Genomic DNA, 25,162 nt, shown 5'->3' on the forward strand with positions numbered 1-25,162 from the left:
GGCTTGCGGGACAGTGCGTCAGGCGACAAGGCAGGACAGGGCAGGAGGATGCTCAGCAGAGCAGAAGGACGCTCAGCAGGGCAGAAGGACGCTCAGCAGGAGCAGCCCCCGTGCTGTCGCTGGGAGGTGTGGGATGCAGTTCTGCAGATCCCGATGGTGCTGGGACCCGTGTGCCATCGCGTACATGTGTGTGAGACGCGTGGGTGTGCGACACCTGGATGGCCGCTCACAGGTCGCCGGGCGCTCCCCACGGGAGGCCCGGGGCGGGCTAATGGTCCCGGCGGTGGAGCCTGTTCCGGTCCCTGGCGGTGCCGGTCCGTGCCTGTGTCGGTGCCCGGCGGTGGTGTCGCTCCCTGGTGCCGGTTCCCAGCGGTGATGCCGTCCCCGTGACAGTCCTCGGCGGTGATGCCGGTCTCTGGTGCTGGTCCCCAGTGCCGGTCCCTGGTGTCGGTTCCCCGCGCCGGTCTCCGGTCCCGATGCCCGGTGCCGATCTCGGGTGCCGATCTCCGGTGCTGATCTCGGGTGCCGGTCCCTGGTGCCGGTGCCGATGCCCGCTGCCGGTCCCGGTGCTGGTCCCTGGTGCTGATCCCGGGTGCCGATCCCGGGAGCCGATCCCGGGTGCCAGTCCCCGGTGCCGATGCACGGTGCCAGTGCCTGGGTGCCGGTCCCCGGTACCGATCCCGGGTGCCGATCCCGGGTGCCGGTCCCTGGTGCCGGTCCCTGGTGCCGGTCCCAGGTGCCGATCCCGGGTGCCTGTGCCTGTGCCCAGTGCCGGCGGTGCCACAGTGCGGCCGGCGGGGCGCCCGCGACCAGGAAGCGGTTAATCTGCGCGCGGGGCTTTTATTTTGACAGGGCAGCGCCTGGCTCCGGCTCGGAGGAAAGTGAATGATCCTGTTTCTCCAAATGATTATTCAGGCTCCGGCGGAGAAAGGAGCACTCGGCCCGCAGCGCCTCGCCCTCGCCACGGCGCCCCCGCCCGCGCCCGGGCCGCCGCGCCCGCCGGCTCCGCTCCCCGCCGCCCGCGCCCGGCCCGCCGCCGCAGCGCGGGGTCGCCGCCCGCGGTCCGGGGCCGGGCGGGCAGCCGGGGCTCGCCGCGGCCGGACGCGCATCCCCGCGGGCGGGCGCGGGCTGGAGCCGGCGGAAGGAGCGGCGCGGCGGGGCGGGGGGCGGCCCCGGCCCCGCTGCCCGCGCCCCGCGGCCGAGCCATGAGCGCGGCCCGTTCCGCCGGCCCCGCGCCGCCCGCCCGCGCCCAGCTGCCCGCGGAGCCGCCCCGCGCCGCCCCGGAGCGCTCGCCCGGCCTGCCCTGAGCGAGCCGCCCCGCCAGCGCCGCCGCCGAGGTGAGTGACTGAGTGAGTGCCCCGCCGGCCGCCGCCCCATTGTTCCTCCCCCGCCCTGACCCCCGGCGCTGTCACCGCCAGCCCGGCCGGGTGCGCTCCCCCGACAGCCGCCGCTCCCGCGGGTGCGCAGAACTTGGTGCGGGGATGGCTCCGGCTCGGCTCGACTCGGCCCGGCCCGCGGGTGTGTTGTAAGTGCCCCCGGGCTGGGGAGCCTTCCCGCTCCGCTCCGCTCCTCCCGGTCCCTTGTCACTCCTGCAGCGATTCCTCGAGGACCAAAGTGCCTCGAGTGGAGCTCCTCTCTAGGTGCAAAGAACTTACGTCTGGTTTTAGCGGAGCTGTTTTGTATTTTGCAAGACGTATCGGTGCTGTTAAAAACCCCGGGGAGGATTGGAACTCGCCACATTTCACGTGGTGTTTAAACAAACGCTGCTGTCTGAGTCCATCCTAAGTGTTGGGGGAGACGTCTCCCTTCTCTTTGCGGTGTCCTACTCCATGGACTCCGGTTCCCTCTTGAGGTAAACTAGGCATGTGGTTGGCCTGGAAGAAGAAGGAGGAAACTCTCCATGTACGTGTTTTCCTTAGGAACAGATGTAACAAAACCTCCCCTGCGTTGTATTAGGGACGTGTCTTTAGCAGGTGGTGAACTTGTTCTAGCTCCACTCTGCTAGCAACCACTTGCTGGAATAGAAATGTGAGAAGGATGCATATCTGAACACATAAGTAATGCTACATGACAGGGCAGGCTGTTGTGTTGTTGTGTGCGGCGCTGCACGCCTTGGGGGCAGCGCCGTTTGACAGGGTGTCAGGCTGCGGCATCGCACGGTTGTGTCCTGGCTGTGCCAGGCAAAGGGCTGCTGATGGCGTGGCACAGAGGACAGCCGCGCACCTTTGGCTGCCGAGTGGTGCTACGGGAACCTTAGCTGTGCGCTCCTGACCTGCCGGATCCGTGCTGTGAGCGTGGCTCCCGCTCCTAACCCTGCCCAAATGCTGTTTCATGCCAGGCACGCAGTAATGACATGCAGCTCCTTCCATCCATCAGTCACATACAGGGAATGTGTGTGTGCCTTGCTTTGGTACTTTGGTGGCGGGAGGGATAAGAACAGTGAGTCACTGAGGAAGTGATTTGCCCAAGGTCGCATGGCAAGGCTGTGTTGGTGCTGAAGCAAGGACCTCCTTTGACTCTGGTGCCTGCGATAGTGCTGGCTGCCACCACACGTGGGTATGTAATACACACCCAAGGCTGGTTCTAGTGCAGAAATCTCCAGGTCGACATTGTTGCCTGCATCTCCTTGGCGAAAGGATGAGTGTATCAGTGTGCTGTCTCTACGACAGCTGTCTGCTCCATCAGAGACTTCTTGCAGACCATTCACAGTCTAAATGCTTAAGAACCGTTTTGTTTGTTTGTTTGTTTTAACGTGTGTGTTGCCATTTTAGCAGGGCAGATGGTGTGATTGGTCCCTCCCCACCATACTGAACTGCATCTTTGTTACATTTTGTGGTGTTTCCTGTGGTGCAGTGTTGTAGGTGTTACTATGTGTCCCTGTCCCTGAGAGTCTGTTTCCTCTTTCCATACCCCAGCCATGGGAAAGAAATAAATAGGCAGCAGCTAAAGTGAAACTTACTTAGAAACTAGAAACCACAGTTGTTGTTCAGTTGAAGAAAGTAAAACAGTTGTGTTTTGTACTTTCAAGCCCTTTTGCATCTCACAGTGTTGCTGTGTGGAAGGTGGCTCTCTGGCCACTGTGTGACAGAGGGGACAGACTGCTGTGTGAAACTCCTGGGCCATCACAAAGCTGGATGTACCGAGCTCATTGGGCTATGCTGCTCCAGGGCAGCAGCCAAGGGATGAACTGGAGTTGCACTTTAGCTCCGGGGTAACTCCAACCCATGAGCTGTGGACCTTGCTTGTGCTGGCCTGGAGTTTCTGAGGTCTAAGCTCAACTCAGCCTTTGACATTTCTGTCAAGTTGTTGACCCAGCTGGCATCATACTTGCTGTCCTCCCATACTTGCTGTTTTGGGGGGAAAAAACTTTGCTTTTTCTTCTCACTGCTGCTGTTCTCTCCTGCTGAGTGCTGTGAGTGCATTCCCTCCTGGCAGTGCTTGCAGTGTGGAGGGATGTGGAAGGGAGTGGTAGCTGGAGAGGAGGTCCTTGATTCCTTCTGCAGGGAGCATCAGCTGTGTCCCAATCAGTGGTTTTCTTAATGCTGTGGAGGAATTGCTCTTTGTTACTCTGCTCGCCTTCAGCTGGTTGCTGGATCCCAAGCAAAAGATGGGTCCTGGGATTGTTTTCTGTCTCTTCCAGACCCATCTCTTGTCGGTATGGTGTCCAGTTCAGTATCGAGCATTGGCATCAGAACAGCTCTTGCTTCTTTGCCCTGCCTCAGGTGATTTTGTCAGGCTTTGCTGCTGCTGGGTGGGAAAGTTCTTAGCCATTGAGGATGTGTCTGTGTCCCCTGGAAGTCCAGATGTGCTGCTGTGATGGGTTTTAATCTGCTCAGGTCTAGCCATTTCCTGGGCATAGCACAGGCTGCCTTCCAGCTCTGAATTCCTTAGGGTTCCATCCAGTTTTAAATACCCTGATGGATGAATCTCCCAAGTCAGTCTCTTCTGGGGGAGTAAGTCCCCTGTGAAAAAGCACAAGTTTGCTGTTCCTGCCTGAGAATACATCAGTGGTCTGTTCCACCTGTGACCTTGCTCCTGAGCTTCTCTGCCTCCTCTCAGGGATTCTGGTGTCCCCCATAGCTTTAGACAAGCAGAAGCCCAAAATTTGCCCTGCAAATGTAATTTTCCTTGGGCTGTTGCTCTTTTGGCAGAGACCCAACATTGTGCCAGTGCCCTGGATGAAGTGGCAGAGGGTACTTAGGAGAGTTGTGCTGTGTTTGTGACTACTTTGGGCATTTTTAAGGGGAAACATGGTATGGATATATGATATGTTGCAGGGTAGGGATAGCATAGCGATATGATGCACAGATGCAGCAATATTTTATCACTGTTATTTAAGCTGTATCAGCGAAGTGCAAGGAGGATTGCCAGCACGACTCTTCTGGAAAATCAGAACCTAATGCACCTCAGGACTCTGTGTCACTCAGCTCTCTTTTCCTCCCAGGAAGATGTTGACTGGCAAATGCCTTTTGTGGTGATCTCGTGTGTGGTTCTGAGTTTCCAGAGGGTGGTGGGAGCTGTGGATTCTGACTTTATGTAGCTGATCTCCATGAAATGTAAGTACCCTATGAGGTTTATCATAGCACTGAAGCTGCGGAAAAATACACATATCTTGGAGCAAGTGGCCTGGGAAGTGTTGAGGCTGCTTTGCTTCTCAGCTGTGCCTCTCCAGCAGCTCTGGGTGGTGTGAGGGGTGAGGGTGGACACAGTGATATTCCTCAGTTATTCCCAACTTCTTTTTTGAAGTTGTGTGCTGCTTTCCAACAGGTTGGTCTTTGCTGCTCTGGTTGGGCTTCCGTTCTGGCAGCCCTGAGTGGAAGGTACCCAGAAACTGTTACCGAAGGTTGATGGGGATGGTTTCTGTTGCTGTATTTTGCCCTTCCTCAGCCTGTCCTGGGGAGGCAGCACCAGACAAACCACGTGGTGTGGATGAGAGGCACCCTTCCTCCTTTCCTGGTGCCTGTTCCAGGTCATCTGCTTGGCACCACATCCTTCCTGGGAAGAGGGAGCTGGTTTTGTCTTCTTCCTACCTGATTTTCTTTGAAACTCAGAGGTGGAGAGGGGTTTTGTTCTAACTGGGACCAATTCACAATGGCATTTGTAGTTGCCACAGGGCAGGAGCCAGCATAGAGGAAGCAGTCAGAGCAGCCAGTGTCACTGACACCTGGGTTTGATTTAAGGGAGAACCACAGCATGGAGGGGCAGCTTGCCAGCAGCCCTGCTTGCTCCCCAGAACCTTGGCCAGCAAATCAGTGCCTGTCAGTCCTCTGGGCAGCCTGGCCCATGGTGTGGCAGAAAGACAGTGTGGGGCATCTTGGCATGGCTATCCAAAGCCTGTACCAAGCCTTGGAAATGGATGTGCTGCTCCTGGGCTTCCTGATTGGCTCCAAGTCCTGCTTGCTTGGAGCTGGACCTAGACCTTATGCTGCTGCTGCCCCTCTTCCGAGGTGTGAGATGGGCCATTGGAGACACACCTCTCCAAAATGGGCAGAGTTGCCTTGATGTCCTGCAACAACCCTCCACTGGAGAAAGCAGTGTGAGGGTGGTGGCCTGCAGCATCCTGAAGAGATGAGTGGGAGCCTGTTCTGCTCATGCTGAGTCCATGTCCACACTGGGCACCCCCAGTGGGATGAAGCCTGCTTCCCACTTTCTCAGCTCTTTCTGGAGACATGGCCTGGTTCTTTGACAGCTACTGGTGTCTGGGCACAAGTGTATTCTGGTGTCCTCGCTGGATTGCCAGAGGGGTGCATCAGGCAATGGTTTCCAGCCCCTTTCCACTGCCTGTGGTGGGAGGGCAGTGCCTTCACCTGGCCACCTTGTCCTGCTGTGTCTTTCTGGACAGCTTCAGGCAGAGGAATGTGCTAGCTATGCCTGGGAATCTTTGGGAGACAGCCCTTCTCCAGTGTGGGCAGACTGTCTGCCAGCTTCAGCTGGAGCCACTAGAGAAAACAGTGCTTTGGTCATTGGGTCTTTCTTTCTCCAAGGGCAGGAGCTGTGTTTGGGTGTTGGGTTTTTCAGCTGCAACTCAAGATGCCTTGAATCCCAGCTGTGGGATGATGGGGACCCTCTTCTGATGCTGGGGTATGGCCTCAATATGGCTTTAGGACTGGGCTGTGCACAGTGCCCAGAGGTGGGGCGTCACCCTGTTTGGTGAGGAGCGCTGCTGGAGCCAAGTCCTGGGCCAGCAGCCAGGTTTGTGATCCGTGCCAGAGAGGGCAAGACTTGGAAAGCAAAGCAGAGCTCCTCCTGTGTGAGAGATGGCCTGAAATACCAAGCAAAACCACAGAGTGCTCCTTGTTCCTGCCTGTGCCTACTGGTCTTCTCTCTCCCCAAAGTGTGTGGGAGGCCACGGGATGGATCTGCTGGGGAGCAGGAGGGCTCTGCTCCTCAGGCACGTCTGCACCATCCTGCCTCTTCAGGGTGCTGGTTGGGTTTCTGTTCTTTTGCAGTTTTATTTTGTGGGTTTTTTTCCCTTTTAACCCTGCCTCTCCTATTGCTGAATTTTCCCCATCCTTGCTGCTACTGGTTTGAGGGTGACCTCCTTGCAGGTGGGCTGTCCAGAGCAATGCTGTGTGTGGTTGCTCTGTTCCTCCTGTCACAGCTCAGCTGAGCAGCCTTCCTTTTCCTCTCTCAGCTGCTACTGCAGTGGCTGAGGAGAGGAACAGACCAGGATATGGTTTGTGTAGAAGATGCTCCACGGCACTGACTGTTTACAGACTCTGTGCTTCTCAAAATGTAAGCACAGGAAATGCCAGGCTCCGCTGGGGTCTGTGTGAGCAACGTGGCTCTGCACACTGGGTGTCTCACTGCCTCTGGTCACAGCGATCTTCTGCCTTGTCACAGCACACAACAGGTTTTAGATGCTATGCAGAAGCAAGAGGTAAAGTTTGTTTTACTCCAAAACAGAAGAGGAAGAGTGAAAGGAAGTGACTTAACCAAAGGCAGGAAGGGAATATGGGGCAGAGCTAGGGACAGAAGCCAGCATTCCTGGTTCCTGCTCTGCTCCTACTCTGCTGCCTCTCTGGGTCTCATAAAATAGCCTCAATGTTCAGTGCACCCAGTCCCTAAGTGTTTCAGCTCCAGGATTTGCCCAGCTGAAATCAGAATGCTATGACTGATGTGGTTACAGCAGAGACACAAACCCTTGTCCTGGGCTACTGAGTAAAGCTTCTGGTTCTCCAAGGACCACTGTGATCCTTGTCTGGTGTGCACCCTGCAAAGCAATGCCCCTCTCCCAGAGAGCTGTGCCCTTGTTTGGAGGGCCATACCCACCTTTCTCTCAAGGTTTTATGTTAAGGGACCTGTTTCTCTCTGCTTGCAATATGTCCCCTGGCTTTGTAAATGGTCTTCCATGACTTGCCACCCAGAGCTTGGTACCTGTCTGATCAGATGTGCATCAGTTGCCTGGTTGTGCAGGCAGGGCCATTGTGAAGCATTGCAGTCTTCCTGATAGAAAATGAAATCTTAATTCGCTCTTTAGAAGAAAGATCCTACTCAATAGCTGTGCATCAGTGAGCAGTTGTGCTCCCCTTCCTGTTGTTATGCTGTGCTGGGCTTCAGGCTTTGGGAAAGGGGGGCAGTTGGGAGAGGATGTTGGCTGATGAAAAAGTGGTTGCAAGGAGCTGTGCTGTAGGTCTGCATGCTCAGGGCAGTGAAGAGCTGGACAGGGAGCTCTGAAGGGCAGTAATGAGTGCAAGGGCTGCATCTCTGGGTGACTCTTCCCAACAGCAAGCTGGCCAAGGCTATGGAAACCCCTGCAGCACTGGAGCTTTCACCACTTCCTTGGCGGGATTTGTTCCAGCCCTGATCTGCAGCAGAGGATTGGGCCAGACAGGGCCTGAGCGGAGTGGGTCCAGCCACAGACGAGCCTCAATCACAGCAGTTAGGCTGGGCTGAAAGCTGCCTGTGTCCTGCCTCTGTGCAGCCTTGTTTGAACTTTCCTCTGGCACGGAGCAAAAGGAACTGGGGAGACCTAGGGCTGGTCCAAGCAAGTTTCCTCTGCTCTGTCCGCCCCCATATGCAACAGGGGGGACAGCAGCAGCTCCAGACTGTCCCCCTGGAGCAGAGCAGTTTGGGGGGCGGGCTTGGTCATGACAGCTTTTGAGCAAATGTTTTTTTGCTTCTGGTGTTCCCTGCCTCTTGGACTACGATGCAGGGAGGGGGAAGTGAAACTGTGGTTCAGACCGAGCCCTCTGGATGGCAAGAAAATTGCTGAGTAGCTGGTTTCCAGGTTGCCGAGGTCCTAGCCAGGGCCCGGCATGGCTGCCAGAAGCAACAGGCTTGGAATTTCCTCTGCCTGGTGCCAGCTCCACTTGGGCTGGCCGCAGCACCTCTGCTGGGGCCAGGGCTCCTCTCGAGCCCCGCAGATGGGGCGCTCCCAGAGCAGGGGTTACACCGGAGCTGAAGTTGCCCCCCTTCTTCTCACAGCCTGGTTTCTATTTTCTTTTCCAGGGCCCAAGATGTTTTGAATTATGCAGCCTGTGCCTCCCGCGGGGCTCCTTGAGCAGCCGCCTAACGAGCTGAGCTCCTGACAAACTTTGCTCTGGCTTTGGCTACGCTTGGAAAATTTTACAGCCTTTTCAGAAAAAGGAAATGCCAGGAAAGGCCTGTCTCTTCTTACTTTTATGAGGGGGTCCCAGTTGAGAGAGGGTGAGATGGGTTTGGAAAAGAAGACAGGAAGGATTTTGTATACAGCAGCATATGCTTTCTAGAGATCAGGGTGAGTGGGCTCGGTGCCTCCTGGCAGGGGCGAGACCTGCAGGGCACTCGGGGGCACACCATGGGCACAGGGAAGCAGTGAGTCCTTTTCTGCAGTGAAGTGGTGGTCTGTGTCTTCCCTCCCAGCTGCCAGCATAGCCACTGGCTGTTCAGTCTTTGCTAATTGTGCTTTTTCTGAATGGCAGTGGTTTTGTTTCTGCTGTGGTCACAGGCTGAGTGGATGTGCTGCATGTCGGTCTGTGAGGCTCAGGGGAAGGGCTGCCACCAGGTGCTGTGCTGGTGGTCTCCCTGTCACAGGGGACATCACAGTGCCTGGGCAGAGTGCTGGGGGCACAGGGGTGTATGAACAGAGGCACTGCCAGCACAGAGTGTGACCCTTAAGGGATAGTCTTGTGTAATTTGCCCCTCTGGCTGGGAAACCATGTTACAGTAGGAGAAAGGGAGACACAAAATAAGCTGGGACTTGCCTGCCTTCCCTTCATAAGATGGTGCCAAGAAGGCAGCCAGGAGCCCTCTGTTTTGGATAAACTCCCCTTTGGTGAGGTGCTGAAGGTCTGCTCTTGCATTTGTCTGGTTTCCTTCAGGAGAGAGCCCACCAGTTATGTTATGGATCTCCTGACAAGCAACTTCTGCCTGGAGAAGCGCTGGGGGTACTGGCTGGTCCTTGCCATCCTCCTCACATGTCCCCACAGTGTCCCAGATCCCTTTCTGATGGTGAAAAGGCATCTGTGGAGACTGGAATGGAGGTCTTGGTTGGAGCCTGTAAAAATGCAGCAGCCTGGGGAGTTGTGGGACTGCTCCAGCAGGAGGGTTTGAGGTTTCTGTGCGATCCATAGGCATCAGCTGCTGCCAGTCGTGGTGGATGAGCATCAGGCATGGGCAGCCATGGCTCTGAGTGGAAGGGGCCTCACTCTGGTCCTGCTTGGAGGGCTTTGCCTGTTACATTTGTCAGGAGCGTGGCTCTGGATAGCTATTTGATTTGGCAGCCTGAGCAGGCCTGGCAGCACTCAGAGTGGGATGTGGGCACCAGAATCATGCCCTACTCTCCTTTTTCTCATCTCTCCACCCATCCCCAGCTTTCTGCTGTGTTGGGCAGGAGAGAAAGCACCTCCCCAGGGCTGTGTCCCCTCCTCCACCTAGAAAATGAGTGATATGTCTCCTTTTCTTTCTTGGGGCTCATGCGCAGAAGCCGAGGTTGCATTTGACAGGGGAGGCCAAGCACCTTCACTCTGCTGCTGGGAATTAAGGAGAATGGCTCTCCTGTTGGCTCTTTGCAGCGATGATCTTCTCCATCCCAGCTTGCTCTCAGAGCTCAAAACACATGGGAAGACTGTTGGAAAAATAGTTAAATACCTTATTGTTACTTATTTCTGTGATACCATCAGCATATATCTAGTTTAGAATGGCTGAAGTGGATTTTTTTGTACTCTTTAATGTTTCCTAATTTTCAGTGGGGAATCCTGTTTCATGTGAACCTGACACTGCAAAAGAAAAGACCAAGCCCTGTGTTTTCTCTTTGCTGTCAGAACAGCACAAACCCAAAGGAAACCCAGATAAGTACAGGGACATGGCTGTGCTTCAGTCCATAGCACCTTTCCTTCCAAAACATTCCCACAGCTCAGAGGTTCAGTAGTGGTCTGCCTAGGCTGCCCATGTCCACTGGAGAATTCAATGTGAGTTTTGCTCTTCATTCTCTTAAATAAAAAAAACAAGTCAGAGTATTCAGTGTTAGAATCAATGGTTTGGAGCCTGTTTCAAAAAAACCCCAAACAAACAACAAAGCAAACAAAAGCCCCTCCAAAACCCAAACCTGGTTTTGCTTTTTGAAAGTCAGTTTCATGAGTTGAAGTTGTAAACATTCTGTTGATAAAAGAGAGTTACTTTGCCTAAGGCAGAACTTCAGCAAAGAAATGTCCGGCCATTTCCAAATATTTTGATTAAAATGTAATTTTAGTCCTGATGTGTTATTTTAGTGAGAAGAGTGATTTTTTCCACTTGTTTGTGTGGTCAGGACCTTACCTGCAAGAACTGCTCCCTACCCCACCTTGTGGTTTCAAAATATTCGGAGACTCAGCTACTGGTGGCAAGTGCTTATCATTTAGTTTTATTATGCTTTTTAATCAAAAATAATTTCACAAAGTCATATTCTAATTAAAATTTATTCCTTATATTAGTAGGGTGTAGGCTTTTTTTTTACCATAGTTTAAGGGCTCAGGGCATTTTTCTGATGCTGTGGCAATAATAGGCTGCTGTTAATGAATCCTTTCCCCAGAACTCCCAGCAGCAGCCTAGAGGCCCTTGGAGGTCCACAGTCAGTAGGTTTAACACCAGTGAAGCAAACAGCCACCCTGGGATTTCCTAGTTCTCAGACTGATGCTGGCAGTGCCATGCTCTGAGCTCTTTCAATAGGAAGGGGTGATGTTGGCATCACTCAGGGCTGCTGGTCCCTGTCAGGGTGATGCCAAAATTTGTATCCATCTCAATGCAACCAGATGGAGAGGTTAATTGCTTTGCCCAGCTTTGGGTTGAAATAAGACTGCAGAAGAGGGTAGCTGTAAATGGTGGTTGGTTAGTTGGAGGGTGAGAGAGGAGACATGAACATGTCCAGGAGTAATGCCCTGTTTTGGCATTGTCTTTGCTCCAAGACCTGGTACTGAGCATGTTGTGTGGCTGTCCCTGGCAGTGCGTGGTGCAGTGGCTGTGATGGCTGTTTGCAGTGTTTTTGGAAAAGCTGCCAGAGATATGCAAAGAGTTGGTCTGTCTTGGAAACTGATAGAAGAATCCCAACAGCAAACACTCCAGGAAGCCAGGCTCTTACTTCTCTTGCTACCTCCTTGCCTCCTCACTGGGCACAGAGTTGATGTGCTCAGACTCTGGCTCAGATCATGGGCAAGTGGCTCAGCTTGAGGTGAGAGCCCAGCAGTGCTCCTGCCAGATGTGACGTGCTGATGATCAGGGAGGGGGACGAGGCAGAGCTGGGGCCTGGCACATGGAGAACATGTGCCATCCAGGCTCTCTGTTGCACACGTGTGTCCACAGGGTCCTCCTTGCTCTGGTGAGCCATGGCTAATGGCTGACCCTGGGCTCAGGAAGGAAGAAAGGTGTAGGGGAGTTGGGATTGCAGCATGAAACAGTGAGGAATCTGTGCATTGCCCTGGGCCAGTAGACTAGTCTTAATGCCTTGTCTGATTTGCATATCAATTAATTTTTATTTTAAGAGGACTCAAGTGGGCCCCAAGTGCCAGACTGCATCTCAGTATGCTGTAGGACGAGCCCAGGAACTGCTTGATTTGATCTGAACAAGCCTGTGGATGGTATTGCTTAATGAGCCAAAGACCCCTCTGGCTCAAGTCAGTTCCTCTCAGCCTGGGTTGGGCAAGTGCTGATTTTTCTGAGAGTCTTCAGGTCCCATTGAATAGACTGTGCAGTGAGAGGGGGTCTTGCAGTCACTGGCAATGGTCAGGATGCTCTCTGCCCTTGGGTGTCCCAGTGCCAAGGGACCAGTTTTCTAAGGTGCTGCTTGTGACTTGTCAGACAAATGTTGCTTGGCTCACCACATCCCAGGTGCAGGACAAAGCCCATGGGAGAAGGGTGGTTGTGGGGCAGCTGCCGGGTGCAGAGCTCCCCTGGTCGGCCTCACTGCTTGGGGTGGGGAGGAAGCCAACCTCCCCTGCCCAGAGGCAGGAAACCAGAACCACGTGGGCTGCCTTGGAGCCCCACCAGCAACTTACACTGAAAGCAGCGTGGCTGGGATTGGACTTGCTGGCACTGGCACTGGTGGTCTTGTTCTGTGCCCTCTGCTTGCAAAGAGAAGGGGGCAAAATGGGTATCCCCTTTTGGCTCCAGTGCCCAAAACGGGAGGAGGCTGAAGCCTGAGCTCCTGGTCTCTCCTCCTCTTTCTGCTGTGCATCCATCCTCAGGGGCTTCCCTGGGCTCTGGCTGGGAGTGCCAGGCTGTTGCCTATGCCAGGAATGAAGGCAGTTTGTGGGCTGTGGTACTCTCTGCAACTACCTGAAAGGATGCTGTAGCCAGGTGGGGACTGGTGTCTTCTCTCAGGCAACCAACAGCAGGACAAGAGGCCAGGGGCTTAAGCTCTGCCAGGGGAGGTTTAGGTTGGATATCAGGAAGAAGTTCTTTACAGAGAAAGTAATCAGGCATTGGAATGGCCTGCCCAGGGAGGTGGTGGATTCTCCAACCCTGGAGGTTTTTAAGGTGAGACTGGACGTGGCATTCAGTGTCATGATCTGGTAATCAAAGTGGGGTTGGATCAAGGGTTGGACTTGATGATCTCGGAGGTCTCTTCCAACCCAACTGATTCTATGATTCTATGATTTGGGGTTTTCATCCACCACTGCTTCTGGGGGAAGAAGGGTCTTGCATTTTTCATGGCAGGGATTTTTCCTCCTTCATTTGAGGTCTCAGCATTCATGCTGAGGTCTCTCTCCAACCCTTAGCTGGGGTCCTGAGACCCCACTTCCTATTGCTGAGGCAGTGGTTATCGGAGGGAAAGGCAACATAAGCTTTCTGGGTGGACTCTGTCGTGTCTTCCTGTTCCATCACAGAGCAGCAGCAGTGGCACCAGCCGCTGCCTCCCTCCCTGTGCTGGGCTGGAGTGCTGCTGGCTCTCAGCAAATGCTGTCTGCGGACATCTGCTGCCTCCTCCCCCACCGCCTCCTGGCAGGCAGCAGCAGCTTCCCAGCGAACAGCCTGCTCTATGCATCACCCCCCGCATGCCAGACCAAAGCTCCCTTCTGCTCTTACAGGCACCTTCGCAGGACCTTGAAATGGTGGTTTCCCCGGTGCTGGCTCGGCTCCAAGCAGCCTTCCGCCTCACAAGGCTGTAGCTGAAAAAAATCAGGGTGCCTGATGGAGGAGAAAGGCTTATTAAAGGTGATGCTTACCGGGCTCTGGCTCGTGATTCAAACAGGCAGCCCTCTCCTTGGCAGGGCTCCAGCCAGTGCCTGGGGCCTGAGGCAGACTTGGAGTCTGGGGCAAAAAGCTTGCAGCCATTTGACTGGAGCAGATGTGGCAGGGTCGGCTGTGAACTGCAGCCCTGGTGCCAGAGCTGGTTGCTTTGCTCCAGTGTCTGGCTTGGGCATGTCGTGTGCAGCTTAGAGGGGCAGAGTTCACTATTACAGGTATTCATGTGTCCCCCTCCGGGGTTTGTTTCTTTCCACTCTGGCCAAGCAGTGGGATGATGTGCTCCTTGGATGCAGAGGACAGCTGGGCTGTGGATTTCTGGCTCCTAGGAGTAACCCCAGGCATGACAGTCCTGCTGCCTTGGCATTGGGAAGTACCCTGGAAAGTGGCATTTCCGTGGCTCCAGCCTCTCAGTTCTGCTGCACCAGGTTCCCATCTGTGGGTATGCATTTGGCACCAGGAAAGAGTGGCAGTAGCCTCGAGAGATCTTTACCCCAAGCCCAGCCAGTCCTCCAAGCGACAGTCACCAAGATGCCATGGCCTCATCTCGTGTGCTTCTAGCCTGGGGACTTCTCCAGAGAGTGGAGGAGCTGGGAGGGATGGAGCGGAAGGATTTAATGAAGAAGACATGGAGGGCGTAGCAAACTCCTTTCTCCTGAAACCGGTGAAGCAGTAGCTGGGAGCATGAAGGCAGTGCTGGGCTGTGATCTCAGGGAATGCCCAGAAGGAGGGCTGAGGTATGTGGATTAGTCAGAAAAGATGGTAGAGGATGAAAGAGGATTCGGCAGCTCTGACTGTAAAGGCAGGTTTGGAAGAAGGAGCTGGAGGGATTGCAGGTGGGACATGAAAACAGGAGCTTGGAAAGATGTGATAAACGAAGCCAATGGGGAAATGTGGTGTTTTGTACCTGGATCAGAAAAGTGTAAGCGTGATTCAAAGGGATTTAGGCAAGAAGGCACAAGTCTGTGTCTGAAGGGAGAAGGATCATCTTCACTGTGACCATCTTTGTGGTGGAGGGGCACAGAGGCACAGCCAGATCCCCCTGCCAGCTCGAGGGAAGGGCAGTGTTATGTGGAGGAGTATTGGTTGGCAGGCACTTGGATTTGACAGGAGGTTCTGGCCCCCCTGTTTGGTTAGCAAGGCTGTGGTCCATGTGTACACCTGGCATTGGAAGAAGTGGGAGTGGGAGAGCTGTGTGAATGCCATGTAAATGCCACTGGAGGAGTTGGCAAAATCATCTAAGTGCCTGTGAGGGATGTGGCAGAGGGGTGGGAGCTGTGGGGCCAGGCTAGGATGGTGAGCAGTGATGCTGGGGCTGCATGGTAAGCAGGGCTATGGCTCTGTTGTGGCTCCAGCAAATGCCCTGGTGCACCCACCAGCAACTGGACCCAGTGCTGCTGCACAGAGGGGATGAGCCTGGAGCAGATCCAGCATCCAGAGCTGAGTTCAGTGCTGGGGTCTCCTGTCTGCCTGGGCAGTAACTGCAGCCCCTCCTCCCCGTCAGTGTGGCGCTGAGCACGCAGGAGATGAAGCGAGGGAAAGATGGGGCATGCGTCTGAGAGGGAGATGAGAGAAGCTGCTGAGAAACACAACTGAGCTCCCTTCCTCTTTGTGTGCTGGCAGATCCTCGGTGGGGTGGGGGCAGAGGGGCTGGGCTGCAGGCCAGAAACACTCGCACACATCCCTGGGAAGGGAAGCTAAAGTGCTGCAGGAAGCCATGCTTTTGCCTGCACAGGTGATCCAGAGCTGCTGCATCGCAGTGGGAAACAGCAAAGCCATGTCCCCCCACCAGCCGGACCCTGTCTGGGAGCAGACAGCTGAGGAGATAAGGGAGCCCTGGCAGGCAGCCTTTAAAGCCCTCACCAGGGAAATAGGAGTGTCACCAGCAGCTGGAGAAAAGACTGGGGGGTTCTAGTGTTTACCTGATGCTGAGTAGAAGCAGAAGTTGCCATGTGGAGGCCAGTTATTGCCTACCCTGGGACATCAGCAGGGGAGAGTGGGCAAAGGCAGCAGGGCACGAGAGGAAAGCACTTGTAAGTGGAGGCAGAAGGATCACCAGGGCCCAGGAGATTGCTGGGGTGGACATACTTCCCTTGAGCAGAAAAGGGGTGCCAAGAGTCTGGCAGGATCATGTCCATGGGAGTGTTACTTCCTGCAGGTGCCCCAGTTAGTGCCCCTGGTTGTGCCTTTGTGCCCACAGGCTTCCTGGAGGGAGGTGGCATGGCAGGGGCAGGTGCATGGGCTGCAGGGACTGGTGCTGGGCTCCAGGAGAGCAGTACACAGCTCTTCCTCCTTCTGTGGTGCTGCTGGGCACACTCCTGTGAGCTGCCATCCCTCCATGCCAAGGCTGGTGCAGGACTTTACCCCAAGCCCTCAGCTCTCGCTCTGCTGGGCTCTTATTTATTTTCCTCTACTGGAAGTCCAGCTCCTGGAGCATCCAGGACTCAGTTGCTGGTGAGTCAGGAGCAGGCTGAGCCAGCACATGGGTGGCTGAGCACAGGACTTGGGTGACACCAAAATGCCAGCTGGCCCCTGGAGAGTGGCCTCCCCAGCCCAGCCCAGCCCAGCCTTGTGTGGGGTGGCCCTGGTGGGTCTGCAGCAGCTGCATTCCCCACAGTGGAGGGATGGAGCCAGGAGAGAGGAAAGGGAAGAATCACCCCGTGAAGGGTTAACAGTGGCTCCAGCTCTTTGCTCCAGCCTGGGCCCTGCTGCAGGAGCAGTGTGGAGCAGCCTGCTCCAGTTGGCATCTGTCCCAGAATGCTTTGGAAAAGCACTGGCCTCTGACCCCCAGTACAAACTGAGCCCAGCACGTGGGAGGGAGAAATTACTCCCAGACCTTCAGGCTCCAGGGTTTACAAGCTGCCTGCAATAAAGCAGCCATTTTTTCCGACAGTTATTAAATCTCCCCTTTTAGCTCACTGCAAACCTCTGCCTGTCGCTCCCCTCCCCTGCCCCCAGCCCTACATCATGCTCCTCCTGCTCAAGTCAGAAACACCTCTGAAGGCAAGGCTGGCCTGTTTGCCTCAAGCTGAAGGCTGGGGAGAGCATCATGAGAGTCCATGAGCAGTGCCCCTCACCCTCCAGTGGCAGGTCCGTCTGGCTTGGCAGCTGTCCGTGTGTCTGTCTGCCTGCATCCTGCATGAGCCAGTGCTGGCAGCAGCAGCTCCCTGGGTGTCTCACTGGACCAACCCCTGGAAGTGTCCTGCACCTGCTCCCCAGGTTTTTGGGGTGCACATCTGCCCCCCATTCTGAGTTGGGTGCTGCTGATAGACCTGCTTTGTTGTCTGGGACTGGGAACCAAAGGGCAAAGGTTTTCTTCTCAGCCTTGCTGATGGCTGGGGCAGCTTTGGGCATGGCTTTGGTTCTTCTGTGTGTCTGCTGTGCTGTCTTGAAACAGGAATAAGAGCAGGGTTTGTGCTCACCTGTCATCAGCTCCTTAGGTAACTTATTCTGTCTGTGCTCCCTGCAGCGAGCGAGGGATTAATCGCCAGGGAGGCCGGCCAGTTTCTATGGGAGATCACTGCGTGGGAGGCTCACGAGGCTTCCTCCACCAGCTAGTGTTTGTGATGCCCGCTGCAGCTGCAAAGTGCCAACTTCTGCTTATTCACATACGATTTCGTGACCATCCAGATGTGTGGAAGTGCCAAGCCGTCGTGGGGCAGTGAGTGCTGCCTGTCTGGTGCCACGCTGGGCATGCCAAGGGTGTTGCGTTGCTGCGAAGGGCGTGGGGAGCGCGTGTTCGTGTTTGCACAGTGCTCTGGGAACAGAGAGCACTCCTGACGAGTGGCTACCGTGCCATGGGCACTGTGGGATCCAGATAAATAAAACGGGAGCTGGTATTTCAAAACAACCTCTTCCCTGCTCCTCCCACCTCCTGTGCACATTCCTGCGGGGAAGGTGGGGAGCTGCCCACAGCCTGAGAGCGGCTGCAGCGTGGGCAGCCCACCCCACAGCTCCCTTCCCAGCAGATGTAGGACACCCCAAGTACAGCAGATCACTCTCACCTTGGCTGTGCCACTAGGCAGGTGGCACCTGCCTGGGCACCCAGATCGCTGTCTCTAACCCATGACGTGACTGGAGCAAACCAGCTCTGGGGGCAGCCCTGGACACTTAGGCTTTCACTGCACTTCTTTTTCAGACTCAGTGGTTTGCCAGGAGCTTTAGTGGGAGTCTCACAGTGCACTGGCAGAGCTGTGCTGTGCCTTGCTCTGGGCTGAGTCCCTGGGCTCAGTGAGGCAGGGAAGCCATTTTCCTAAACGCATCTTGGGCCAGTCTAGGATTTACTCGACACGCAAGAAAAAAGCACATTCATCTGAATCCCCTTCTCTCCCCTCTCTGAGGCTTGGTTTTGTTTTTAAATCTATATGGCAGGCGACCAAACTGGCTGAGTCAGTCAGCTGGCTGGCCACCAGAAGTAAAAATGTGGTTTTGTCCCCTCCCTCATTCCCCCCCTTCCCCCCAGATTTTTTTTCTCCTTCACTTAGCGACAGTTTCATGTATTGACAACAAACCTCTTTCTGCCTCCTTCTCTCTTGGGGCTGGGACAAGTGGAAGCTGGTTTTTATTTTCAGAATCTGTCTAGGGGGAGAAGGTGCAGGAGGACAGCCTGGCATCGCCTTCTTGCTCCTGCCCACAGTGATGAAGCCTGGGAGGAGGGAGAGGTGCCACTGTGCCCAGAGCTTTGCAGGCTGATGGCAGCATCTGCTCTCCTATAGGCCATTAGGTAAAGGGAAGAGAGGTGAAATGCTTGCCCAAGGCCACGCAGGCCTGGTCTGGAGGGATGTGAGCTGAAAATCAAGTCTCCTTTGGCCACTGGCATTCAGGAGCTGTGCTGGCACTGGGCTGGGTATCAGGGAGCAGGAAGAGATGGGAGGTTCCCGAGTGTTTACCAGTGCTCCTGGATGCCATGGCATGGGTGTGGCTGGTTGAAATGCTCCCTGAAGTTGTGTCTTCCACTGAGAAGATGGGAGCCGACAACAAGAAGATGGGAGCAGGTGTGTGTGGCTGCTCTGCTGGCACCCTGCACAGGCAGGTGGTCGGGTTTCAGACACCTCACACTGTTGGGTTGCTCATGACTCCTGTATCCTGAGGACAGAAGCACAGGGGGTGGTTTTCTGCCCCATGACCTGTGGTTTGGCCATCAACATCTTTTCTCCCTATGCATCCAAATTCTGTAGCCCCATCTATGGGCAGCCTTGTGACCCTTTTCCAGGGTGGAGGGGAGATGATGTAGGGGGTGAGGCAGATGTGATCCAAGTAGTACTCACTCCTCCTTGCTTGTGGCAAGCCTGTGTCCCAGTCTGAACTGTATGACAGGTCACAACAGGTCGTGGGATCTCACTGTGTCCCAGCTGGTCAGTGGGCACCATAGTGTGGCACCTCACAGGAATAAAACTTGCTGAGCTGTAAACAAAGGAGGCTCCTCTGGCAAGAGGAGTTTTCAGATGCAAATTGGCCGGTTGGCTTCAGAGACAGATTTCCTTAATTTGTATGTTGATTTTTGTTATTTCAAATGCATACATTGCTGCAAATGCTCCAGCCTGACTCTGGCTTCTGTGTGCTTCAGCAAGGGGGGCTGCATGAGGCTGCCTGCTGTGAGCCACTCAGGGAGCCGAGGAGACCACACTGGTCTGAACTAGTTTGCTGCTTCCTCTGTCATATATCACCACTCAATTGTGGGACGTACTTCCAAGGCTTCAAAACCAGGGAAGGGGAGAAACTGATTCACTGATTTTTATTTCAGCGGGAAAGGATGCGATGGGCTAAGAAATGTTAAAAGGCAAAGTAAACCCTCCACATTTTGCTCTGTTGAAATGAAGGGAGCTGAAAGGTGCACAAAGAGGCTTGAGAAAACAGTGGGGAAAGGTACCCATGAGCTCCTGCTAAGGCTGAGCCTCTTGGCTACCTGTCACAAGGGGAATGCAGGCGTGAGGGGAACGATAGCTGTGTTTCTGTGCTAGAGGTATGTCTGTGCACACATAGGTGTGCCCCCTCTCTTCTCTGTTGGCTGGTGGCCCTGGCTGTGCTGCAGAGCTGGAAGCAGCCATGGGAGTGCTGCAATGCACAGGTGCCTGCAGGTCACACAGGAACTGTGGCAGCAGGACAGAACAGGTGAGGGGAAGTGAGAGGCATTGCTGGGGTCTGGTGTTTGTTGGCAGAGGTTCTGGGGCTGGAAATGAGCAGAGAGCACTGGGCTGCACGTTGGGTGGTAAGGGGAGCTTTGAAGTCAAGGGGATGCTGGGGGTGCATGTCCTGCATCAATTTGTGCCTAATCCTCAGCCTGTCATCACTTCTCTTCCCTTCCCCATTTCTTAAGAGCTTATGCCCTATAGGGTTGAGGAGGTGTGGGAAGAGGAGAGCTCTGTAGAATACCCGAGTGTCTCTCTGGTGGAATAACTGTGCCTGACAGAGCCACTCTTTTTCCTTAAAGTTATTTGTGGTCATTCACTCAGCAAATGTCCAGGACAGAAGAAGATCAAGAATGCTTTGGAAGGGAACATAGTGGCCTGTGGTTTGCTGGCACCTGTGGCTGGGTGCTGAAGTGGATACTATTACTTTCCACTAAACGTGGAGTGCACTGGGGGCCTGAGCTGGTACAGGAACTTTTTGTGTACAGCACTTTTGGAAACTGTCTATGTTAGGGATGCTTACTTGATGCTGGTACTTAACCTGTGTGCTTTTGGTTATGGTGGAGAGAAGGAAACAAGACTTGTCAGTTCCATTTCATCCTGGATTGCAGACCTGTGGGGATCTTGAAATCCCATTGCTCTTTCTGACAGAAATAATAATCCTGGGATGGATCTGCTGCTTAAATCCTTTCTACCTCATGACCAGAAACCTCTGATGAACTGCCTGGCTTTCAGCCCCCTGTTTACACTGTAGCTGTGTTGCACTCCTCAAAATGCAGGTGCTGCCTTACAGCTGTTTGTGGTGTTTCTCCACCCAACAACATGGTTTTTAAAGCTGGGGTAGTGGAGGAGGGAAGCATCCCTGAGGGACTACTTAACTTCCACACCTCTTACATTCTGCTCCCCAGGCAGGTGACTGGAGTTTGGCACAGTCTGTTTCTAACCTCATCATCAGGAAAGATGTTTGTAACAAGGTCTGACCCATGGGCAAACTTCTAAACAAACACAAACTCCTGCAGCAAATCAATACTTGGATCAATGGGGTTTTTTTCCTCTGTCAGAAATAGAGTATAGCTGTGTTGACTCAGTCTGCTGAGGCTGTTTCCCAGGACATCTCCCTGCCAAAGCCTGAAACGAAGAGCTGGAAATTCAAGCTCTTCTCCATTTCCATTGTCGTCTGAGTTGGGGTGCTTGAATTTTAGACTTTCTGGGAGCTAGCTGGTTATTTCCAGTAGCCAGGGCTGAAAGGCATTGGGCAGCTTGGCAAACCATGAGCAAAACTGGTGGTATGTACTTTCTGCCCTCTGCCCTTCCTACCTGGCAGGTTCCCTTTTGAATCCACTCCGGAAAAAGGTAAAAAACATTTCAGTAGTGCACCAGTCCAGTATAGGGGACTCAATCCCTTCCACTGGCCCACACCTGCAGGGACCAGCCTTGAGAGAGCCCCCTGCAGAGTTTCCCACCAGTGGGCTCTGTATGTGTGCACTGGATGAGGAGGATTAGCACCACATGCATTGTGGCAGGTGCTGCCCATCACATCCCCAAGGGGGTCAGGGACTGGCAGAAATGGAGCACCCCAGGACAGCCCCATCCTGTACAGCCAGGCACTTCTGTGTTTGAGGCTTTGCCTGTAGTTTTACTTGGTCTGGAAGGGAAAATCATTCTTGTGGAAGTAGTTAGAGATGAAAACCTAGCTGCTCTCTGATCCTCAGGCTGTTGTCACTACGTGGAGGATGGACACTGCTTGTTCCCTCCCTGGGGCCATGCATGCACATCACCCTGTGATGTGCTGTCAGCAGGGCCAGCAGCCAGGGCTGAGCTTCCTTGTGATGGTCCCCAATGAATAACAGGTGTTTGAGCATGAGCTGTGTTTGGCACAGAGCAGGTGGACAGCACTCTGTCCTGAGGATGCTCAGGAGGATGTTTTGCTCCTGAACAGTCTGTCCAGATTGGGAGCCAACAGCTCATTTCCTGTTTTGTATTTGACTATGAAGATCATTGTTGTCTCTTGGATTGGCCTTTGTGGACTGAGGCTAATGGGCTTGGCAGTCAGAAGGGTGAACCCACTGATCGATGTCTGTAATGTCAGGGACTCAGGGCCCACTCTGCTCCAAAGCTGTCATATCAGTACCCTTGCCCTGGTTCTCTCTGTGGAGTGTTTGAGGAAACCCTGCAAGCCCCAGCTGGATGTGAGCAGGGTGGTGTGTCCTTGTGCAGATCAGGCTTTACTTGCTTTCACAGCCAGGTTCTGGTGCCTGGAGGTGGGACTGCTGAATTTGCTGAGCCAAGGGTTGAACCAGAGAACCTCCCTGCCCTGTTTTGCTCTAGGGCAGGCTCCCCGTCTGGATTGCAGTTCCAGGGCTTGGGGTCAGTGGGACTTCCCAGGACAGGATTTCCCTGATCCATGCTGTGGCCGGGCAAGACCCAGGACTGGACTGCAGGAGGAGAGAGAGGTGTCTGGCTGTGTCCAGCCAGGATGAGGGCATGGCAGGGCTGCCACCACACCACCCAGCAGAGAAGCCTCCACCTCATCTCACACCCACACGCCGCTGCAGACACACGGACGGAGGCAGGTTGGTACCGGCGCGAACACGCTCGTGCGGATTCCCATGGATGTGCGGTTGGACGGGCACACCCACGGCAACACGGATGCAAACAGCCCCCATGCTGGTGCAGGCCTGCTGGCTGTCACAGGGCAGGCGTGTTCGCATCCGCAGGCTCCGCGCTGGTGGCGGCACAGGCATACAAGGCATACAGACACGGCCACGGCACTGCGCTATTTTTGGGAGCACTCCTAAGAATTGTGAGCGTGTTTCAGATGTTAGAGTCTTAGAAGGGGGAAAGCTAGAACAGATGGCTGGAGGGTTCAGAGCAGCAGCCCTGCTGAGAACAGATATTTATAGGCAGGTTTAACCCTTGTGTGGTCTCTGGAGCCGTGTTTAAAGGGACAGTGTCTGGAGCAAATGTGGTGGAGCTGAGTGGTGACCTCTGAGGCTGTGCTGTCCAATCTGGTTTCTGTGAGCCAATTATCAGTGTAGTCTGGAAATCCTGTTTATACTCTACCTGAGGGATGTAGCTTTCCCTAGACCATAGAGCCTGGTTTCTATAAGCCTCAATGAAACTGGGCTGGTTATTATTTGCTGTCCGAGGTGGGGCAGTGGGTACCGCGGCTGCCCTGTGCTTACGTGACCAGCAAAATGAGGACAGAGATTGTTTTGTCCCTCTTGCCCTCATTTTTTCTTTTTTCTTTTTTTTCCTTTTCTCTTTTAGCCAGAGGTTACCCAGATTCTTCCTTTTCCTTGTTGGAAGGAGATCCTGTGTTTTCTTTCAGGCACTCCATCCTGTAAAGTGATGCAGGTTAAACCCTGCCCTGTCAGATCCATCAGATGTTTTTACCTGCCCTCATCCTGGGCCCTCATGCTTGAGCATTTAGGGAAGAGCAAAATCCATCTGTGGGTTGTCCTGCTTTGTTGAACAGACCTGGCTGCAAAGTGGGGAGCATGGCAGGTTTGTGGTGACAGCTCTATTTGCAGTCCTTTCTTCTAGAGCAGCCAATCTCCTGTTTGGGGTCTGAAAAGAGTGTTGTATTTAAATTGTCTGGCATGTCTTGGAGCAGCTTTCATGGAGCTGAGTACCAGCAACAGGAGAGAGTAATCTGGGGGCAAGGAAGAAAGCGATGCCCTCAGGTGGGACATGTAAAGAACTGACAGAGTAGTTACTTGAGAATTGTAGGGAAGAAGGTACCAGCTCTGAAAAGTGCGAACCGGGGTGCAAACCTGGGGATCTGTGGGAGTCTGCTGAAGATGCTTGTCAGCCCAGCTCTGGCAAAATTAGCGAGCAGTGGCACTCCTGAGCGAGTGCAGGGCACTGGGAGATTGGATGAAAAGGAAACAGGAACTGCTGCTGCTGGCAGAGTTGGTGCTGCCAGATCAGGGAACTGTGCTGCTGTATTTGTGCTCCTGAAAGTGGGAAGGCTGAGTCCTAGTTGTGAGAGGAGGGAAGCAGCTGCAGCATGGAGTGGAAAAGGACACATGTCCCTCCCAGACAGGCAGTGGATCCTGTGGTGTTTGAGCTGCAGTGATTGTGCTCAGTGGCACACACAGTGTGCACTTGGGCTGCACCTTTCCTCTGTCAGGACTTGGGCTAATCCAGATGTTTGGAGCTGCACTCTGTCTGCTGACTTGTGCTCAGCATGGGGGTCCCAGAGAGGCAGTGCTGAACAGTACAGAGCTGTTTTCCACTTGTCTTTGCACTGCTGTGCACCTGTGGACCACCTGGAGCTGCTTCTGATGTTGGAGGGGCTCGTAAATTGGGCTGTTTGGCCAGAGTCAGGTTCCTGGTCATGGGTTTCGCTCATGCTCAGTGTGTGCCTCAGTGAGCTGAGTTTGTTGTTGTGTACCCTGGTCCCATGCCCATGAGGACATGAAGCTCTGCTGGGAGGTCTGGGAGCATGACAGAGTGCTGACCCTGCCTCGGGGTGGGACTTCCCAGCAGTGCTGCCACTTTGCTGGGGATCTGCTCTGTGCCTTGAGGGCATGAATTCAGAGCATCCCCAAGTTTTCTTTACATTGATGTGCTGGGCCTGGGAGATGCAAATCTGTAGAAACTGTGAGTATGTTGGAGCTGCTTGCTCCCTTGCTTATTCATTCCATTTTGAGGCTGTGGAGGCTGGAAAACAGTCACTGTTGTCCCCCCCACACGCAGTTGTGTTCTCACTGCTCGCCTGTGTGTCACGTGGAGAACTTCTCAGGTTTCCCAGAAGCTCTTGGTCACAGGTCAGCACTTGCACCCACCATCGAAATGTGACTTTGGGGTGAGAAAAACATGGTTCCTGCTGCTGCAGACCCTCCCCCAGCACATCCTGCATGCACAGCTGATGCTGCTGGAGACCCAGGTGCGGTGCTGGCAGCACTGGCAGCGCTCAGCAGCCGGCTCACAGTCTGCTCTGCTGCATGCTGGTGTCAGCTGGCAGCTCAGTGCCGGTGGCTGTCTGGCTGCATTTTGTACCCAGACAAATTGGTAGGAGCGTGGTTGCTCGGCAGGGCCACCGGGCACGCTGGCATGGTGTTCCTGAGGCTGGGCTGGCCCCGTGTTTGTCCAGGGCCCACAGGAAAGGGCAGCAGCCACTGCCCTCCTCCTACCTGGGGAGGCAGAGAGAGAGCCTGGCAGTAACAGCGAACCCAGTTGGGTAACTGCCAGTCCTGGGATCTGCCCACACTTGCCTGGCCTCCCACAATGGCCCCATTGTTCCTGAGAGGGCAAGGAGGAGGCTGCCTGCGGCTCCCTGGGCATCGTTAACCCTCTGCCTGCCAGGAGGAGGCTGCAGGGCAGGCACACATCACAGAGTCACAGAGGATGTGGGATTGGAAGAGACCCACAGGGATCATCAAGTCCAG

General features: G+C 54.5%; 1 protein-coding gene across 4 annotated transcripts in view; it reads left to right on the top strand.

Annotated features, from left to right (window-relative positions):
* Positions 1 to 827: 827 nt before the first annotated feature.
* BCL9L (BCL9 like) overlaps positions 828 to 25,162 on the top strand; it is a 48,725-nt gene continuing 24,390 nt past the window's right edge. The window contains exons 1-2 of one of the 4 annotated variants that reach the window (XM_071576083.1): positions 828 to 1,337; positions 4,445 to 4,556. The gene's annotated coding sequence lies outside the window, so the exon portion shown is untranslated. Of the gene's footprint in view, positions 1,338 to 4,444; positions 4,557 to 22,293; positions 22,340 to 22,555; positions 22,570 to 25,162 lie in introns of those variants that run through there. The other 3 variants (XM_071576081.1, XM_071576084.1, XM_071576085.1) reach the window with 3 other exon arrangements.

Source organism: Pithys albifrons, chromosome 23 (assembly GCF_047495875.1).
Source record: "Pithys albifrons albifrons isolate INPA30051 chromosome 23, PitAlb_v1, whole genome shotgun sequence".
Lineage (NCBI taxonomy): Eukaryota > Metazoa > Chordata > Aves > Passeriformes > Thamnophilidae > Pithys > Pithys albifrons.